The following is a 14,058-nucleotide window of genomic DNA, read 5'->3' on the forward strand; positions in this document are numbered from 1 at the left end:
TTTTCTGCTCTTAGCACAAACACTTCAAAAGTCTGAACTCAATGTTTCCCCCTTCCCACCTTCCCGCCTTGTGTGTGTGTGTGTGTGTGTGTGTGTGTGTTTGTGTAAAAAGAGAGAGAGCTCTGAGCACTGTCTACTCTGCACTCCACTCAGGATGCCCCCCACAGGGTGGGTGTTTCCATGTTAGTGCCTTTCTGCTTTTCTAATAGGGGAATGAGACAAGACTCACTGCTGGGCTTTCCGTTTTTCCTTACACTGCCCCCCTTAGCAGTGTTAGGAAAGAAGGAAAGGAAGGAAGGAAGGAAGGAAGGAAGGAAGGAAGGAAGGAAGGAAGGAGGCATTTTACGTAACAGGAGCAGGAGCAAGAGAGAGTAGTGTGGGGGTGGGGGTACTATACACTTTTTTTTTTTTTTTTGAGACGGAGCTTCAGTCTTGTTGCCCAGGCTGGAGTGCAATGGTACACTCTCAGCTCACTGCAACCTCCGCTTCCTGGGTTCAAGTGATTCTCCTGCCTCAGCCTCCCTAGTAGCTGAGATTACAGGCACCCACCACTACATCCGGCTAATTTTGTATTTTTAGTGGAGACGGGATTTCACCATGTTGGTCAAGCTGGTCTTGAACTCCTGACCTCAGGTGATCTGCCCGCCTTGGCCTCTCAAAGTGCTGGGATTACAGGCGTGAGCCACCGCACCTGACCACACACTTTTAAATGACAAGCTCTCATGAGAACTCACTCGCTATCATGAGAACAGCACGAGGGGATGGTGCTAAACCATTCATGAGAAATCCACCTCCACGATCCAACTACCTCCCATCAGGCCCCACTTCCAACACTGGGGATTACAGTTCAACATGAGATTTGGTGGAGACACAGATCCAAACCATATTACCTCCCATCCTCTCTCGCCTATGCCTACTCCAACCAGTGTGACCCCACCACCATCTTCTCATCACTCCACCGCCAACGTCTTTGTCAAAGTTACCACTGTTCTCCAGCTTGCTAAGTCCATGGTCAGTTCTCATCTCTAGTCCTAGCTGGCCCACCAGCTGCACTTACCATGGGTGATTGCTCACTCTTCCTTGAATTACTTTCTTCACTTAGCTTCAGGACAGCATGATGTCTTGGTTTTACTCGTTCTTCATGGATTGCTCCCTAGGTCTCCTTTGTTGATTCCTCCTCTCCTCCCCAAAGGCCAAATTCTGGGAATCCCTGGGCTCAACTCTTGATCTTCCTTTTTATCCATACTAATTTCTTTTCTTTTTTAACTATTATTTTAAGTTCAGGGGTACATGTGCAGGTTTGTAGTATAAGTAAACTCATGGCATAGGGGTTTGTTGTACAGGTTATTTTGTTACCCAGGTCTTAAGTCTAATACCCATTAGTTACATTTCCTAATCCTCCTCCTCTCACCCTTCATCCTCAGGCAGGCCCCAGTGTGTGTTGTTCCCCTCTATGTGTCCCTGTGTTCTCATCATTTCGCTCCCACTTATAAGTGAGAACATGTGGCATTTGGTTTTCTGGCCCTGCGTTAGTTTGCTAAGGATAATGGCCTCCAGCTCTATCCATGTTGCTGCAAAGGACATGATCTCATTCTTTCTTTTCTCACCAGTATCATAGCTTCAAGTACCAGCTGAATGCTGATGACTCCCACATTTGCATCTCCAGCCCAGCCCTCTCACCTAAACTCCAAACTCATATATCCAGCTGACTTCCTGATGTCTCAACATAGATGCCTCATATACATCTCAAACTTAGTAGATCCAAAACTGCATTCCTGAGCCTCAATTTCTTTGAATGATGACATCATCCTTTCAGTCACTCCAGCCAAAAATCCTGACATCATCTTTGACTCCTCACTTACTTTCACACTCCATATCCAATCCGTTAGGAAATCTAATTCATCCTACCTTCAAAATGTGATTATAAAAGTATATATGAAGTACCTGTAATTTCCTAAATTGGAATATTCTTAACCCACACAGTGGGGTAGGGGAAGGGGTCCACCTTTCCCTCCGTCTCTTAATATTAGGATGTAACACAAAGTGACCCTGGAGTCCTTCCCAGCTTGAATGCTGCCTGACCCCAGCACATGACTATAGCACATTAGCCTACAACCCTCTGAAGTTCTAGCTCTACCCCGCCTAATTTCTATGTCCTGTACTCACTCTGATGTGCCCTTCATTCCTGCCCCAGCCTGGGCTACCACCTCCCTTCCTGCCATTTCCTCCCTGTTCCTTTGCTCTTGGCTACCCTGGATCCCTCCTGTTCCCACAATGCGTACATCTTCCCATATACTTCACCTCTGAAATAGGAGGTGTCCCCAGCTGGCCTCTCATCCCAGATTATATGCCAATCTAGACAAGCCTCCTTGAATTCTTTGCCACTGCCAGGTCCCAGAAAGTCTCTTTCTAAGACCTTACAAGCCAATGAGGTTGTCCCAGCTTCTCTTCTATATGGCTCCCATTTATCGAAGCTGCACCAAGAGGTGAGTTCAGGTCCTAGCTTTCACCTTCCTAGCTGTTTAATGGGGAAAATAACAACACCTACTTCATGCACCAATTCTGAGGATTAAATAAGATGTCTGGCACATAATAATCACGCAATAGGCGTTTGTTGTTGTTACCTTGCTGTTACTACTGCCCTCTGCACCATGCTTCATTCACATGCATGCTCTAATATAATCCCTGCGCTGTGGGTTGAGATTTACAACTCAAGATGTACTATCATTTTTTTTTAAAGAAATTGAGGCTCAGAGGGGTTTCAAGTGAAATTTTTTTCCAACACACTGCAGCTAGAAAGTGGCAAAGCAGAGATTCAAACTCGGGTGGACCTGGCCCTAAAGTGTTAGCCCTTGCTATATGATATACTGTATCCTCAAAATGACTTTCTCTGGGGAAGAGCAAATCCATAAAATGTACATACATGCACACTCCTTCTAAAAAGTAATGAGGGGCCAGGCTCGGTGGCTCACTCCTGTAATCCCAGCACTCTGGGAGGCCAAGTCGGGTGGATCACTTGAAGTCAGGAGTTCAAGACCAGCCTGGCCAACATAGTGAGACCCCATCTCTACTAAAAATACAAAAATTAGCCAGGCATGGTGGTGCATTCCTGTAATCCCAGCTACTCAGGAGATTGAAGCGGGAGAATTGCTTGAACCCGGGAGGCGGAGGTTGCAGTCAGCCGAGATCGCACTACTGCACTCCAGCCTGGGCAACAGAGCAAGACTCTGTCTCAAAGAAAAAAAAAAAAAGAAAGAAAAATAGAAAGTAATATGGAAATATGTACCAAAAAGTCTTACAGATGCTTGTACAGTTTATAAAATGCCTAAATAAAACAGTTGGAGTTATGTATAACAAGATATTATTAGTTTCTTGTGGAACTGCACGTGATGTTTTACAGTCAATTACTATTTCTGCTATCTCAAGACCACTCCTGGCCAGACTCAGTGGCTCACTCCTGTAATCCCAGCACTCTGGGAGGCCAAGGCAGGTGGATCACTTGAGTCTAGGAGTTCGAGATCAGTCTGGGCAACATGGTGAAACCCCGTTTCTACCAAAAAAAAAACAAAAAACAAAAAAAAAAAACTAGCTGAGTGTGGTGGTGTGCACCTGTAGTCCCAGATACTCGGGTAAGCGGATCACCTGAGGCTGGGAAGTAGAGGTTGCAGTGAGCAACAGAGCCACTCCACTCCAGCCTAGGCAACAGAGTGAGACTCTGTCTCAAAAAAAAAAAAAAAAAGATAAAAGACCACTCCCTTCTCTGGGTTGCATGGCATAAGAAATTACAATGGGTATACAAGACATCAAGGAACAAAGAGAACACACCTCCTCTGCATGCCTCCCAGGGGCAACATGACTCTGAAATAGATGTGACACCCTCTGGGGGAGGGCGACATGAACAATCTCTGTTGGAGAAAGTAACTAGGGTCTTAATTTTCTCATTTCTGTTGCAAAATGTCATCATCCAGAATTCTTTCCAATAACACACCAGCCCCTTTGAATTTACCTCACACAATTTTAAAGGTGTTGTTTGCTTACTGTTTTTTCCTTTCTACTCTCTCTCCTATCCTGTTGTTTCTATATTTGATACAAATATTTAAATTAAACATAGTCGAAGAAGGATGGTTTGCATTAGGGCTTCTGTTGCACTTGGCCATGATGCCCAGGGCCCAGGTGCAGGTCCCACCTGTTAGCCAGTGATTTTTTATAAGAAAAATAATACAAGAACTTCTGATTAAAGATGGCAAAATGAAAGTGATGTAGCTCCACTTTCTTCTCTGAAACCCACAGCCTTCCTTCTTTGATGAAATTAGAAAGCAGTTTCAATCCTGGGCCGCAGTTGGTTTTGAAGATCTGGATGGGAGGGTAACAGGGAAACCCACTGGGAAGGGTTAAAGTGCACCTCAAGTGAAAACAACAGAGGTGAAAGCCCCAAGCACAGACCCTGGCACATAGTAGGTGTTCCATGACCCTTATTCATGAAGGATGCTTGTTTTCTTCAAGCAGAGGGACTTCTAAGCTTGAGCCAGGCTAGGAGGAAGGGTGTAGGGAAGAGCCAGCATGAGTGAGGGCCACTGCCAGGAGAGGTGTCTCTTTCTCTCACATACACACACAAACACACACACAACACAAACACACACCAAAACACACATACACATGGAAACACACAAACACAAACACAATACACACACAAACATACAACACAAACACAACACACACACCAACACATACACATGGAAACACACAGATACATACACATGTACACACACACAAATACATATACACACACACAAACACATATACATGGAAACACACACACACACTTTCTCCAAGAGAAGGAACAGAGTCCAGGCCAAACCCATGGAATCAGATCCTGGGGCAGAACCAGCCACGAGTCAGCCAGTGGGAGGGATCAGGGAGATCTGGAGGACATGTGGATGACTTGGGGGGTGGCCCCCACTCGAAGCAGACCCCTCTGTCTTCTGACATCCCCAGCCTTCAGGCAAACCCTCTGCCCGGCACCCAACCTGAGGTTGGAGAGAGGGTGTGGCTGAGCTTCAGCCCTGACAAAGGCCGCACCTCTCTGCCAGCCACAGCTGTGGCCCATAGATCCCAGGCTGCGGCCCAAAGGGTCTGGCCCCACCCAGCACAGCGATTATCTTGACATGTTAACTTGGGCAAGTTACTCTCCCTCTCCAGTCCTGAATTTTCCCTTCTGTAAAACGGGAATAGCCACATTGCCTTGTCTTCCTCCAAGGGGATGGTTGTGTGGCTCTGCTGAACTATTCACAAAAGGAAATTGCTTTGCGACTCGCCCAAAACATTAGTCACTGTGATTATTAGCATCATCATCATTATTGTTCCTCAATCCACATGCCAACTGTCCTCCACCCTCTCTCTCCTCTTGCCCTCTGGAATGCGGCTGAGTTGACAGTGGAAGGCTCTCCAGCACTCCCACGAGTCCTTCCCTGACTTCTCTCTCTCCTCTAAGAAACTCCACCTTTTGCCAGCTGGTATTGAGTCAAGGGAAGGACCCTGTTTTCACCCCAAAGATTCTCCCCACTACTGACCACCCTGATGAAGTGGGAAGAGCCCTGCCCATCAAGGGGCTCACTGATGGTTTGGGGGCACATCTCATCCTCTCTCTGACCTCAGCTGCCTCATCTCTAGAGGGAAAGTTGATGCAAACCTCACAGTGTTGGCATGAGCACTACACAGGATCATGTAAGATAAAGAGCCCATTTCAGGCCAGACGCAGTGACTCGTGCCTATAATACCAGTGCTTTGGGAGGCTGAGGTGGGAGGATCACTTGAGCCCAGGAGTTTCAGACCAGCCTGGACAACATAGTGAGATCTCATTGCTACAAAAAATGAAAAAAATAGCTGGGTGTGGTGGCATGCACCTGCAGTCCTAGCTACTCAGAAGTCTAAGGTGGGACGATCACTTGAGCCTGCGAGAGCAAGGCTTCAGTGAACTGTGATTTTGCCACTGCACTCCAGCCTGGGTGACAGAGCAAGACCCTGTCTCCAAAAAAAAAAAAAAAAAAAAAAAAGCCGGTGGGGATAGGGTGCAGGTGGGGGCTGGAAATAGGCTCTGAGAAGCTTGTCATTGCATTTGTCTGTGTAGTGTAGAATAGCTAAACTATCCAGATATCCATCAATAAGAAATGATTAAGTGAAATACAACACCTACACAGAGTAGAATACTATGCAGCCCTTAGAAAGAATGGAGCAAGGCATAGTCAGACTTCTTGGTTGCAAGCAACAGACATGCCACATGTGGCTGATATCAGAGAGACCATTTCATAACTCCAGGGTGCACCATCCACACTGGGTTCCATGTATATACCCCCCTCCTGCTATGTTTTTTGAAACTGTGCAACTTGGAAGCTTTGCAAAGATACCAAGGAGTTTATAGAAATAACGATGAGAGGCCGGGCGCAGTGGCTTATGGCTGTAATCCCAGCACTTTGGGAGGCCGAGGCAGGCGGATCACAAGGTCAAGAGATCGAGACCATCCTGGCCAACATGGTGAAACCCCATCTCTACTAAAAATACAAAAAGTAGCTGGGTGTGTTGGCGTGTGCCTGTAGTTCCAGCTACTCAGGAGGCTGAGGCAGGAGAATCGCTTAAACCTAGGAGGCGGAGGTTGCAGTGGGCCAAGATCGCGTCCCTGCACTCCAGCCAAGCAACAGAGCGAGACTCTATCTCAAATAAAAATAAAAATAAAATAAAATAAGAAATAATGATCAGAAACCAAGAAATTCAGCCAAAGTCACTGGCAAGAATCAACTGGTCAGGATTTTTTCAGTGGCTCTCAATATCATCTCCATTGTAAATGACTTTCCAACTGTTCCTGCACCTTTGCCTTATTCTCTCAAGACTATATCCCTGAAGAAAAGGCATAGAATAATTAAACCTCAGCCATGCATTGTATTTATTAACAGACACTCATGTTTGTACATACTATACGCCAGGCACCGTTGTAAGAATGTTAAGTAGATTGTCTCCCGATTGCTTTATTTGAATTAATTTAATCCTCACAACAATTCTATGAGGTTGGTGCTATTATTAACTTCATTTTCTGAATGATGACACTGAGACAATTTGTCCAATTTATTTGACAAATAAACAAACCTGGGATTCTAAACCAAGCAAACTGGTTTCGGAGCACTACGCTAGCTGCCGCTATAAGCATAGGAGACATCTAGAAGGAATCACAAGAAATCATTCTGTGGTAATCTCTAGGGAATAGGATTAACGGGAGCAGGGGATCTTTTTTTCACTTGATAGGTTCTATGCTACATAGGAGTTATTTGTTTGTTTATTTTTTGAGACAGTCTCACTCTGTCACCCAGGCTGGAGTACAGTGGTGCAATCTCAGCTCACTGCAACCTCCACCTCCCAGGCTCAAGCTATCCTCCCACCTCAGTCTCCTAAGTAGCTGGGACTACAGGTGCATGCCACCATGACCACCTAATATTTGTATTTTTAGCAGAGATGAGGTTTCATCACATTGGCCAGGCTGGTCTCAAACTCCTGAGCTCAAGCGATCTGCCCACCTCGGCCTTCCAAACTGCTAGGATTATAGGCGTGAGCCACTGTGTCCGGCCTAAGTTTTATTTTAATGATGACCCTGGGTGGCTTGTATGGTGAAAATATTTTTAATACAAAGGTTTTATCTATCTGATTTTTTTTTCATTTGTTTTACTCTGTGTATGTGAAGCCAAAAATTGAGCTAGCTCTGAGGAAAGGAGGGCTAGTGTGCGCAATGAGCCACCAAGGAATTCTGCCAGGGTTGGAGTTGGAAGGACAATTTGTTGGGGGCCTGAGATGAGAAGGAGGAGGAGGAGGTGATTGCCGCCAGTCTTCTGCAGTTGATCTTAAACTTGAGCCTGCATCACAGCCACCCGGAGGGCTTTTGGAAACATTGCTGGGCCCCGCTCCCAGAGCTTTGAACTAGTAGATCCAGGATGTGGCCCAAGAATGTTCATTTCTAACGTGTTCCCAGATGATGCTCATGCTGCTGGTCCAAGATCACACTCAGAACCACAGCTCTACCCTTATTGGCAGCACTGTACTTTTTTTTTTTTTTTTCTTTTTTAGATGGAGTTTCACTCTTGTTGCCCAGGATAGAGTGCAATGGCAAGATCTCAGCTTACTGCAACCTCTACCTCCTGGGTTGAAGCGATTCTCCTGTCTCAGCCTTCCAAGTAGCCGGGATTACAGGCGCCTGCCACCACACCTGGCTAATTTTTGTATTTTTAGTAGAGACGGGGTTTCACCGTGTTGGTCAGACTGGTCTCAAACTCCTGACCTCAGGTGATCTGCCCGCCTTGGCCTCCCAAAGTGCTGGGATTACAGGCATAAGCCACCGCGCCCAGCAGCTCTGTACAATTTACAGAGCATGTGCATGTCACCTGCTCTCATCTAGTCCTCCCCACAACCCTGAGAGAAAAGGGGGCAGGCAAGGGCAGGGCAGCCATACCTGCTGTGTTGCTAAGGGGAACGAGGGGTGCCCACTTCGCCACAGCCTGCCATGCCCCAGTTATCCGGTCCCCACCACCCCTCCACCATCAGCTCCCACTACACTACCTCACCCACTATTGCCAGCCCACAAGACTTCTCTCCGTCCCAGAACTTCGAGCTTTGTTTAACCCCGAAGGCCCTGCACTCTCTCCCCTTGGAACAATGGAAGGCTGCCTCCTTCTCAGACCTCACTTCAAGTATTGCTCCCTCAGGGAGTCTCCCTTGACCACCTCACTTAATCACTCTCCCCTTCCCAGGTGTTCTCTATACCTGTGATGAGTGACACAGTGGCCACAAACCACATGGGGCTATTTAAATTTAAATTCTCTAAAATAGAACTTAAAATTCAGTTCCTTGGTCACATTAGCCACATTGCAAGCGTTCCACATATTGACTGCTATGTTGGACAGCAAGGATATAGAACCTTTCCACCAACACGGAAATCCTACGGACAGCGCAGCTCTCTACCCTTACTCAATTTCATCATCTTCCCAGCAATGCTCACTAGTTGAAACCTTATTTGTCTACTTATTTGCTGCCTGCCCTCTCCTAGAACACAAGTTTCTTAAAGACAGCGTAGGACTCTTTCACCACTGAATCTCCAGTGTTTAGCACAGTACCTCACATATTCCCAAAACAGGTATTCAAGAAACATTCACTGGAATGTTGGAGCAACTGCCAAGATTCGGAATTGGAGTCCTGTAATAGGGAACAGGGGTCACTCAGATTATCTTGTTCATCTGGGAGAAAATACACCTCAACTATTATCTGCATAGTGTAGTTAGTTAGTTGTTAGTTTTTTTCCGTCTATATTCTCTATTAATTTCCATCCTCATCTCAGCTGCTGGGAAGAACACACATGCCCTGGCTGCCCAGAGAGGGATGAAGAGCAGCAGTTCCATTCACCACTTCAGGAAAAAGAATCATCTTGGACCTAGAAAGAGCAGAGCAAGGGATGAGGTGGGCTGAAGATAGGATTGTCCAGGGCAGGATGAAGAACAGAAGGAAGCAGTGGCTCATGAATCCAGGTGTTTTAAATGTGCTTGGGATACCCTAGAATGAAAAATCAGTGCCCAGCTCTGGACTGACACAGTCTGGACTTGAGTCTCTGCTCCACGGCTTATTTGCTGTGCAAATTACTTTCTGGGACTGGATTTCTTTGTCTGTAAATTAAGAAATAACAATGTATTTTTCTAATTAAGATGGTCATGGGAATTAAATGGGTTCTTCATAAGTCCTTAGAATCTCAGGCCCTTGGTATACATTCTTTTTTGTCACCTTTTCCAAAGCCCCAGGGCTGCCACTCACCTCCCATAACAAAAAAAATTGCTTCCCAGCGGTTGCTCATTATACCTCCCCTTCCAGCCTTCCCTTTCCTCTCCAGTACATGTCTCTGGACTAAAACCCTTGTGACTGAACCTGTCTTCTCTGCCCAGCCCCTGGGGACTCCTAACAAACTTGTAATACTTGCCCTGGCATTCACACTTGCTTTCCCATTTGCTGTTTCTCAGCTTAGCTCCTCACATCTGCTAATTCGGGGCACAGGGTCTAGTACACGCCCACACTCAAGATCCTGAGACCCTAGTCTGCTCCTCTGCCTGGTGGAGGACACTGAGCCCTTGCCCAGCTCTCATGTCCATCACCAGAAGCTTTGTGTCTCCTTTCTTCCTCTGATCACTTGCACAGTGTCACCCAGGAGCTGGGACAAACAAAGATTCCTGGGCCCCACTGCAGGATGCTGCATTTTTAACAGGCCCTCAGGTGATTCATAAGTCCATGAAGTCTTGTGGGTTACAGCCACTAACCCACAAGCCCTTGTCATGGGATGCAGCATGATCCACGTTGGGGACTGAGGGCAACTGTCTTCTCCAACCTCACCCTCCCCACATGCCCTTGAAAAGCCACTCGAGCCCTGTGCCCAGGAGCCCTCTCCTCCTTTATCGTCTGGGGAATGTCTACCCTTCCTCGCTGGTGCAGCTCACTTGCCACCTCCTCCAGGAAGCCTTCTTGGGATCCATAAAGCTGAGCTGCTCATACCCTCCTCTGTATATTTAACAGCAATTTGCTTTTCATTGTGTGATGTGGCCCAGCTTCTTCATTGGGCCTGGGGATCTGAAGCCACACCACTTCAAATGAGTGGGAGGGTGTGAAAAAAGGGCAAGTAATGGCCTGAAAAGAAGGGGAGCCTTCCTGATCATCCACTATGCATGTTCACATTCATCAATGACTTTGCTCTTTCCTTTTAACCTATGAGGTGGGCATTGCCCACAGGTTTTTTGTTGTTGCTATTGTTTTGTTTTTTGGCTTTGTTTGTTTGTTTTTGAGACAGAGTCTCCCTCTGTCACCCAGGCTGGAGTGCAGTCCCGTGATTTTGGCTCACTGCAACCTCCGCCTCCTGGTTCAAGCGATTCTCCTGCCTCAGCCTCCTGAGTAGCTGGGATTCAGGCACATGCCACCACACCCGGCTAATTTTTGTATTTTTAGTAGAGACGGGGTTTCACCATGTTGGTCAGGCTGGTCTTGAACTCCTGACTTTGTGATCTGCCTGCCTCGACCTCCCAAAGTGCTTGGGATTACAGGTGTGAGCCACCATGCCTGGCCTGCCCACAGGTTTTACAAGAGGGAACACTGAGGCAAAAGCATCCCGTGGAGGCTGCGCTGCTGACGAATGGCAGAGCGGCTCCTGCCATTCACCTGCAATGTATCTTGGGGCTTTGCTTTGGTCTGCTCCATAAGCTTCCTGAAAAAGTTTTCTTTGAAAAAGTCCAAATTTGTCCCTAATAACTGAAGGGTAGAAATGTGAAATGGGCCTACTCTGGGATCAAGACCATCTGGGTTCAAACCCTAACTTGGAAGCTCTGGGCCTTGGGCAACTAACTGGCCTCTTTCAAGTTTGTTTTTCCTCCTGTAGGTTGAAAGGTTTCAACAAGACAATGCAGATGAAAGGCACAGCCTGGCCCCCAGCATGCGGGCCAGTGTGGTAATTGATAGTTTTCTCTCCTGTTTCACTATCCTAGGTCCAAAGAGCCAGAAAAGGAGACTGCCCTTGGAGACAGCATCTGTGCCAGCTGCAGAAATGGAGAGAGCTGTGAGCTAGAATAGAAGAAGAGAAAGGCCAAAAACCACGGAGAAACAGAGCCAGACAGCACAGAGGTGAAATTCAGAAAGGGAGTCCAGCACTTGGCTGAAGTTACAGGCCCTTCCTGCCCTGCACTTTCCCACCCAAGGCCATGTCTAGTTCATGCTATTAAGTCTAAGTAACAGCTTCAGAAGTGGCATCTCTGCCAACCACTAGGGAAGATATTGTCCTTTTTTTAATGATTCAAACTCTCCAGGGAACCAAGGGGGCTGAGGGCGCTAAGTTCCCTCCACACAGCTGGGCTCAGGACTCCCCCAATATGTATGTGCTTTGTTCCTGATTTTAATCGGCTCTGAGAGTCACATAAACCCCTGCTTGCCTGAGCACCAAGAGACCCAGGCCCGGGGGTCTTTCTTTGGGCTCAGTGCCTTCTGCATCTAAGCTTTCTTGGCAGTTTTACTCTCCTCACACTGTTTCTTGGGTTCTCACTTTCTGTTCTTGGGTTAGTGGATGTTTGTTTTCCTGAATTCATAAGTCCTTTGTAAGTCTTCTATCCCATGACGTAAGATGGGGGTATAAACAAAGAAGCAAGGGCTAGATGACCTTATGTGGGGCATGGTTAGGGAACAGGAATTCCATTATATCCAGCAGGGTAAAGGGGGTAGGAGGAAAAGGAAATGAGAGAAAGGAACCAAGACAGGGAACCAGCACCTGTCAACACCAACACACACCTGGTAAGTAGCAGGGCTGGTCTTCAAATCCAGGACTATGGGGCCAATGCATGGAAACAGAAGCAGCTTGTAGACTTCGGCGGTGGGGCTGCCAGAGTGGGGGAATTAAAGAAGGACAGGCTCTGCAGCCCAAGTGCCAGATGCCAAAGGCCTGCAAAGGCTCTAGGACCCAGTTCCAAATCAGAGCTCCAGGCACCATCCAGTGGCCACTAGCGAGATTGCAGGAGAAAAGAACATGAGAAAAGAATCCCCAGAGAAGCCAGTGCCGGCCACCTCCAGGGAGGAGGAAGAGAAGGAGCCTGGCCTTTGCTCTCAGTGCCCCCTATCAGTTGACTACCCTGCTCCAGTTTGACCTCCCCACCAGGTTTCTTCCTGGTGCAACTGATGTTTTCTCTCTGTGTGATCTTGGGCAGGCAACTCTGGCCTCTAGGCCTCAGTTTCCCCAACTGTAAAATGAATGATAAGGCAAGGTGAGGTCACATGCCAAGTCCATAGGTCTTTAGCTCATCTGATCCTCATGACCAAGTAAGATGATCATTCCCATCCCCCCCTACTCCAGACTCTCCTGAGCACACATAGTTCGTGCTTCACTCACCTGTAAAGTCCTCCATGGCCTCCTGCAGAAATTCCAGCCACCATTTAAGGATCACCTCTCCAGGATTTCTCCCTCCTCTCATCTGAAGTTCCTTTTTTCTGCTACAGGTGTAGTCAGGTGGACCTCAGCCCTTCTAGCCAGGAGCTCCCTCAGCTCAAGAGTTTTTCTCAATCGTCAGTTTCTCCCTCTTCACCAAGCCTAGCAAGGTGCCCGGCACAGAGTGCTTAAGAGCAGTTGCTCTGAAGTCAGTCAGCCTGGCTTCAAGCCTCATGTGGTAGGCAGAATGGCCTTCCCTGCAAAGATGTCCACGTTTTAATCCCTGGAACCTGTGATTTCACCTCTCATGACAAAAGGGACTTTGCTGATGTGGTTAAGATAGAGAGCTTAAGGCCGGGCACGGTGGCTCACACCTGTAATCCCAGCACTTTGGGAGGCTGAGGCAGGCGCATCACCTGAGGTCGGAAGTTCAAGACCAGCCTGACCAACATGGAGAAACTCTGTCTCTACTAAAAATACAAAAAATTACCTGGGAGTGTTGGCGCATGCCTGTAATCCCAGCTACTCAGGAGGCTGAGGCAGGAGAATCGCTTGAACTGGGGAGGCAGAGGTTGCAGTGAGCCGAGATCGCGCCATTGCACTCCAGCCGTCTGGGCAACAAGAGCAAAAGCTCCATCTCAAAAAAAAAAAAAAAAAAAATAGCTTGAGATGGGACGATTATCTTTGATTATCAAGGTCATGCCAATACAGTCAGAAGGGTCTTTATTAGACAGAGACAGGAAGCTCAGAGTCAGAGAGAGATGTACTGATGGAAACTGAGGCTGAAGTGATGTAGGGCCATTACCCAAGGAATTCAGGTAGGCTCTAGAAGCTGGAAAAAGCCAGGAAACAAAAGCCTCCAGAAGGAATAAACCCTTGCCAACATATCTTAGACTTCTGACTTAAAAACTGTAAAGTAATAAATGTGTGTTGTTAGCCACGCAATTTGTGGTAACTTATTAGAGCAGCCACAGGAAACATCCTGGTTCAGCTTCGTACTGGTTATTTTACTGTTGGAAACTTAACCTTTCTATGCCTCGGTGTCATCTGTAAAATGGGGATGATAAAGGCAATAATTCTTATTTCCC

The sequence above is a fragment of the Papio anubis genome, chromosome 16, assembly GCF_008728515.1.
Source record: "Papio anubis isolate 15944 chromosome 16, Panubis1.0, whole genome shotgun sequence".
NCBI classification, from domain to species: domain Eukaryota; kingdom Metazoa; phylum Chordata; class Mammalia; order Primates; family Cercopithecidae; genus Papio; species Papio anubis.